This window comes from Cupressus sempervirens, unplaced genomic scaffold, assembly GCF_028749045.1.
Source record: "Cupressus sempervirens isolate cs-2001-9-10 unplaced genomic scaffold, ASM2874904v1 CseChr00c100012_05, whole genome shotgun sequence".
Lineage (NCBI taxonomy): Eukaryota > Viridiplantae > Streptophyta > Pinopsida > Cupressales > Cupressaceae > Cupressus > Cupressus sempervirens.
In genome coordinates, this window is record NW_028322204.1 from 1,316,126 (window position 1) to 1,324,286 (window position 8,161).

Below are 8,161 nucleotides of genomic sequence, written 5' to 3' on the forward strand. Positions count from 1 at the left end.
ATGAATATCCATCATGGCCCCTAACATGTCTAAAAATAGAAAGGTAATATTTTTTTTAGAAGGATTAAGTAAAAGATTCAAAGAGTTTGTTAAGGTGTTGAATGAAAATGCTCTTGAAGATGCAGTTAAGATGGTACTTGATTTGGATAGTTCATTAACAATAGTTCAGACCCCTAAAATGCCTTTCAAGGGATCAAGACTGATCTAAAATCTATAAATAAAAATAAAGCAACTCTACCCAAGTTTGATTATGATTCTAGGAATGAACTCATAAGGAAAATGTTATGTTTCACGTGCAAAAAAACTTTTACCCTAGATCATAGGTGCCTTGGAAAAGGTAAGGTTCATTATATTGAGGTGGTTTCTGATGATGATAATGAAGGAAATAGTTCATATATAAATTATGACGAAGTCAATATGGATTTTCCCTAGATAGAGACAATTAAGAGAGATGATTCCAACTAGCTCATATAGTTACCACCCTCTCAAGAGTACTCACAAGCAATATTATCTACCTAAAAGGAGTGGTGAAAGGGAAAAAAACATTTCTTTTAGTGGATATGAGAGCTACACATAATTTTATTAGTGCCTCCATATAAGTAAAAATAAAGTTACATGTGAACAGAGTGTCTAAAAAAAAGTTAAGGTTACTATTGGAGATTTACTTAACTATTCAAGGATGGTTCCACAACTTAATATTTGACTGGGGAGTTATACATTGATTGCATATTTTTTATGTGATTTAAGTTAGGAGGACTGAATATGTTTATGGGCCTAAAATGGCTTTAGACTCTTGGTAGGTACATTATTAATCATTATTAGAAATATATTGAGTTTGTAAAAGGAGATCAATAAGTCATTCCTAAATCCATGACTAGGAGAGTTCTTGAGATTATTTTTTCTCATAATATGGAATTCATATTGATACATGATGATACCAAGTGGGAAAAAATACTTTGTTTCCACTAAATCCATTTTATATTTGGGACAACAACATCATGTTGATATAAAATTGGTGTTAGATGTGTACAATAATAATTTTGGTGATATATCCTACAAAAAATCTCTTGACCATAGATTTGAGCATGTGATAGAATTAGAAAATGGTGTCAATCCCATCATTACTAAACCTTATCACCACCCTAAATGTTATATGAATGATATTGAGTATACCATAAAAGAGCTATTATCTATGGGACACATTAGGCTAAATTTGATCCCATTTGTCTCATAAGTAATTATGGTCAAAAATAAAGATGGAAATTTGTAGTACATTGATTATAAGGTCTTAATAGATGACTATCAAAAATAGGTATCGTATTCCATGCATAGATGAGTTATTGGGTGATTTTAATAGTGTTGTTTACTTTTCAAAGATTTATTTTTTCTAAGGATGCCATAAGATTTAAGTGTGCAAGGAGGACCTGCATAAAATGATCTTTAGATACCACTATGGAAACTAATATCTTTTGTATAATAAATAGGTAAGTATGTTTTGATATTCTTTGATGATATTATGATATTTAGTGGGACATGGGAGGAACACTTAAAATATTTAGACAAAGTCTTGAGTATCATGGAGAAAAAATCATTATATACCAAAGAGTCCAAATGTGAGCTTGGTTTAACAAATATATTATATCTTGGGCATATTATTGGGGATAATGGGTTCAAATTCCATCAAGAAAATATACAAGATATTAGATTAGCATGCACCACCAAAGAATGTTTCTAATTTGAGAGAATTCCTCGGGTTGTATTCTTATTACAAGAGATTTGTGAAGGGGTTTTCTTAGCTTAAGGAACAACTTATGAATATGACAAAAAGGGTTATTTTATGTGGTCATATGATGTAGAGGAAATATTTGATAGTTTCAAGAAGCTTATGAGCACTTTCCCAGTGTTAGCATTACCAATTTTATCTATATCATTCATTTTGGAGTGTGATGCCTCAGGGAAGGGAATTAGTGCAATGATTATGCAACATAGACACCATATTTCTTATGAGGGAGAGAAACTAAAGGATCATGAGAGACTATAATCCACGTACAATAAAGAGATATTGTTCATTATGCACGCACTAGCTAAATTCTAGTAGTATTTGGTAGGAGGAAGATTTGTGGTAAGAATATATTATAATATTTTATGTTTTTTCTTGACACAAAAGAAAATGAATAAGAGACAACAAAAGTGGATCATCAAGTTTGAGGATTATGACTTTGACATTTAATATGTCAAGGGAAAGAATAATATCATAGTTGATGTACTTTCCAAGAGACTAGCTAATGCTACTCTTTGTGTTGTGTCACATATTTTAGCTAATTGTAATCTCAACTTTTAATTGAGTATTCAAATAATAAACGTGCATGTGAGATTATGGCTGGTCAAATTCAATATGTTAGGTACAATATCATTTATGAATCAATCTATTACAAAAATAAAATTATTTAGTTCCTAAATCCAAACTTAAGGATCATATTTTGGAGGCGATGTATGATAATCCAATAATAGGTCAACACAAGTAGTTAAAAACTTATAGGAAGATTAGAGAGATGTTCTATTGGAAAGGCCTTAAGGATGACATTCTTAAGTATGTTATAGCATACTTAACTTGTCAACAAAATAAATTTGAGCATATGTATCCTAGTGATGTATTGTAGCCCTTATTATTTCCTAAACATAAATGAGAGAGTATAATCATGGACTTCATCACAAGGCTCTTGAAGGTGCAAGGAAATGATAACATGTTTGTGGTGGTTGATAGGTTGAAAAAATACACTCACTTTTTTTGTTATGACAACTAATTAGAAAATCTCTTAGGTAGCAATGTTATTTTTTTAGAGAGGTTTTCATATTTGATCTCTATGTAAGACCATTATTAATAATAGGGACAAAACATTTCTTAGCATAATTTGGCAAGAGATATTCAAACTAGCTAGGACAAGCCTAATTTTTAGTACTAATTACATCCCACAAATAGATGGTAGATGAAGGTCATAAATATATGAGTGGAATCTTATCTCCACAACTATAGTTTAGGGTAATAATGAACTTGGGTCAAAATGGTTGTACTTGGGAAAGTATTACTACAACTTTACATGCCCTATAACTATTGGCTTGTCACCCTTTAGAGAACTATACGCTTATGATCTATTATCTTTCATGGAGTTTTCCTTATTAGATAATAAGACCATATTGAGAAAGGATTGTTTACATGAATGAAAAGATATCCTCACCACTCTTAGGGAGAGTTTTCAACAAGTCCAAAATTAGCAAAAACTCTATGTTGACTTCCATAGGAAGGAAAGCTATGGTGTTTCTATGACTTCAAACTTACAAGCAGTGCTCATTAAAGAAGACTGGTTGAAAGAATTTCAAGCCTATATTTTATGGACCTTAAAGAGTGTTGAGGAGAATTAGGGATGTATTTTATGACCTAAAATTACAAGAGGATGATAGGATTCACAATTTATTCCATGCCTCATGCCTCAAGAAGGCTATTGGTTATTATATTATGAGTACTTAAATTGCCCCCAGTAGATGAGGAAGGGAAATTAGAATTTCTACCTACTAATGTGTTGGAGATAAGGGAGAGATAGTTGAGAAATGGATCTATTAGGGAGTACTTGGTACGTTGAAAGGAAATTCCCATTGAAAATGTAACCTGGTAGAGTGAGCACATACTTGAGCACCCAACATTACAAATCATTAAGGGACAACAGTCCTTAGAAGGTACAATTATCATGTCTCCCAATGTGGTGTAATATCCTAGGTCTACACTTAGCCTATTTTTCTTGATTAGTAATAAGATAAGGTGTTTAACTCAATAAAATGTGGTAGGGTTTCACAATATGGAAGTTGTTACTCTTTTGTCTTAGAGTGCATATCATCATTTATTTTTCCAAAACCACATTATGTTTCTTTTTCCTTAGTTGGTGTCAATTTTCCTTGTTTAGCATTAAATTGGATGTGATGACCTTATTGGTCTCTTCAGTCATGTTGTCATGATCCTAGTGGCAGGGTGTTGCAACTAATTAATATTCTATTATAATTGGTGATGTTGTAACTACTAAAAAGTAATCATTTTTATATGATTCCCACCACTAGTAATGCTTGGTTGCATGCTATTAGTGAGTATAGCTAAGGAAGAACTCACTCAAACATTTTTGAAAACCATTTTTTGGAGTTCTAACTTATAGAGGGTGCTTTGTACTTTGGTCTATGGATGCCATCTTTATACTACCCATGTTTGGGAAAAAAACTCAAACTTTGTTGAGGTGTTCATAACATAAATTCTATGTATGCTTTAATGGAGAAAGTGACATTGACTATGATTAGTGGTCACTTAGGAGGTTAATAACATAGTTTAGTTTATATATTGAGATTAAAGCTATGGCTAAGGAGTTGATGTGTTATTAGAATACAACTACCTTTTGAGACAACAATTATTTACCTATTAACATGTGTGGAGAAAAACATCAAGGATCTTCTTTATTATCTTTTGGAAATAGGACTTATCATTATATTAGGGTGTATTTAATGAAGAAGGTGTACTTGTAGTTAGCATAAACTCTTATCATCAATGGATTCATGACAAACTAAATTCACAAATGTTGATAGTTAGGTATTACACAATTGGAGTAAAGATTAGAACATTAGAATCATCTTTCCAATGCTAAGAGTCACATAGTAACCAACTTAAAATTCACCACCTAGGTTCTCATTTTTATCTCAAATCTTATTGAATCTCTGACATTAATGGTTGTAGAGATATGTATGAATTATAAATTATATTTATTAAGAGTTCAATACTGAAGTGAAAGTAGACATATTTTCATATTACTTGTGTTCTTATACTTTTAGTGATCATGGTCTTCCATTGTAATTATTTATATCATTCTAGTATGAGTATCTGTGTTCATTGAATATAATGCATATTTTTTGGTTATTATATTTATAACACTATAGGACAATCTATAAGCAAGAAATCTAAATCATTAAGCTAGAAAATATAACCCTATGCAATCAAATTTAGCAATAAAACTTGAGAGATTAAACTTAATATTTATCTAGGAATATTAGAGAAATAGTCCAAGAATGATATTTTCGAAAGTGTTTAGTCATCCACAGCTTGTAGGAATGGTAGGAGAAGGGATATCAATTGGACAAGCTAAGTCAAAACCAATATAGTGTGGGAAAACTGAGCAATGCCTCCATGAATCTCTTCCCCCACCATAGGAGCACAAATATGTCTAGGAACATGACATCTATGAGAAGTGGGCATAGGAAATAACTCCATTAATCTCTTCCCCCCACCATAGGAGAAAAAATATGTCTAGGAACATGGCATCTATGAGCAATGGGCATGAGAACTATGGCCACAGTATCACCCACAGGATGAAGACCTATTATTAGAAGTAGAGATATTTGGTGGCACTCTAGCAACCATACAAAGGACATTTCCCTAATGTTGAAGTATTTCCTACAAGTGGACCACTTCTTGAGTGGCATTGTCTTGCGCTTGAATTTTAAAGATAACATAATTATATATAGATTCTTCAATGTACATAGAAACATTAATATAAATAAATTTTTGAGTGAAGAGAACAACATTTCTATCCTTCTCGAGAGAGAACATAATTTTCATCCTGAAAGCATGGTGTATCTATGAATAATTAAATGGTAGCCTGGGGGAATCTCTAGAAAAAATATATCCATATAAAATGGTATAGCCCTAAAGGGCCAGAAAAAACCATGGATTCAAGTCTAGGACCTATTGGGCATTTTTTTTGCACAAGGTCAATGAAAGGAATCCATAGTGTAATTCCTCTCTTGAAAAGCAAATCTTTTTAAGGATCCACTCCAAGGTTCAGTGTTTGTCTTGCGATGTACCAAAATCAGCTCAGTAGAAGATAAATGTGAATGTTCACGAGGAGGCCTTTGCTAGTTCCAAAAACTCTTTTACCTTGGAATCAAGTAAAATCTGTTCGCTGTCTCAAAATATCATGCCAAAAGAACAATATTTTTGTATTTTCTATTTTTCAATGAATGCAACTCTAACAATGTAGCTACTATGAGTTCCTATTCTAACAGGGGGTTAGCAAAGAAAATAATAAAACTGAAAGAAAATAACATGAAATCAAATAACTTGAAATTGAAATTCCTAAATGGACATAAGCTACAAAACACGACATGCTACAAGTTAAACCTTTGAAGAAATCGGTAGGAAACCAATGAAAATAGGAGCAGCGCTTCCTAGAATCCATTGATGCAATCGTCGGTGAGAATATTTAACAAATAGAATGATGTTTCACTCTTCATCAAATTGCAAGGCCATGGAAAGTGTGCTCATGCGAGACAAAAAGCTATGTAGACACAATCGGGTGATCTCTTTTCAAGTTCATTATGTCAACGAAATTCATATATTTGTAGCAAACACCAGAACTAAAAGATCGCACAACCAAAAACAATGCAATAAACCTTTGGCTCAATCAAAATCTCATGAATAAAACCCACAAAACAATGATACATTCAAGCAAGAATAACTACACTCCAAATGCTAGCACCAAAAGCATAATTTTATTGCATAATAATAGTGGCCCTTGTTACATTTTACAATGTGGTATTTATAAGAAATTGTCTCCTCAATTTGTGTTGAGAGTGAGAGATATCTTAATGCAATAAAATGCTTTTAAAACATTAAAACAAACTAAATATATACAAACTGGTAGTCTAACTGGTGAGGGACTCCATCCATATTTTATTCATTAATTGGATGCATGAGCCCTTTACATGTCAAAAACAATGAAAGCATGAGAGAGAAAGTAGGAGGAAGCCATTAGTCAAAGTAGAATTGCATGGAGACACCAAAAATAGAAGTTGGCCCTGGACTTGATGTGTGTCAGAGTTAACTTTCCATCAAAATGTGTTTCCAATGCATGGAAAGTGCTATTTTTGGCACTGGCAGTCAACTATCGGTGCACCGTTGAATTGCAGAGCTATAAACCTATGGACCTATGGATCTATGGAGCTGTGGACCTGCGGACCTCAACTAGGTCAAAATCTCAAAATTTTACTGTCGAAATTGAAATTCTGGCATCTGGGTTTTGCTCATCTTTATCCTAAAGATATGTTTGGATGTTTGCCCTTGAATTTCTCTATAATCTCAGTAATCTTAGCAGCATTGGGAAGATCCAAAGCCTCATACTTATCTTCAACCTTTTGTTTTTAGTTGTCCACCTCAATTCGAGTTTCTGCAAAATCTTTGAGTTTGGTGTCCAACTCTAACAATGCTTCTTCTATCCAGAAGGCTTGTCTAATGTCTTCATCATTGGATGCTTCCTCTAAAGTATTTCTAAAATTCTCCACAACTACCTCAATTGGTAAAAGCTTCTCTCATTCTTCATCTTCAAAAATGTCCAAGCATGCATCACTGTACTTTTCTGCTTCCAAAATTCACTCTCGGGCTTGGTCCTTGAGCCTATGTATCTCATCATGCAATGTTTCCATCACTTTATTTCCCTCTACAATCTTTTGTATCCAATCATCTATCATGTCTAACTCTTTTTCGATATATACATCAATCAGAATGTGGTACCTTTGTCCTTTTATGCCCTGTAGAGTTTGTAAATCCTTGCTCCAAACCCATACCTCATCCATAATACTGAAGTCCTGCCTCAAAATTGCCACGATCTTATCAAAATTCTCTTGTGTAGCATGTAATAACTTCAGACATCCTATAATTATAGTGACACCCCTATCCTCAAGGTTGTCTCTCCAATCCTGACAAGCTCTCAAAAATGGACTGAGCCGTACACCTTCCCCTTCTTTAAGAATGGTAGTCAAAGTCTCCTCAGGGCATTTAGAATCAAGAGGACCAATAACTTTAGCTAAATATCCTTTCAAGATCTCAACTTGCCTTTGAAGTGTTCTAATTTCAATCTCATCCTATTCCATATGGTTAAGGACCTCCTTGACTCCCATAGTCATCATCTATCAAGAAGTATCCCATGTAGGCTTTCCTAACATGATATCCTTCACTTCATAGTCCTGAAGGCTATTAGCTTCTTCATCTGTACCTTTTGGAGGGTGAGCCACCTATGCAAATAAGTCCTGGTTTCGAGTAGTAGTAATGAATGCAAATAGTGTTGCATCTTGTAAT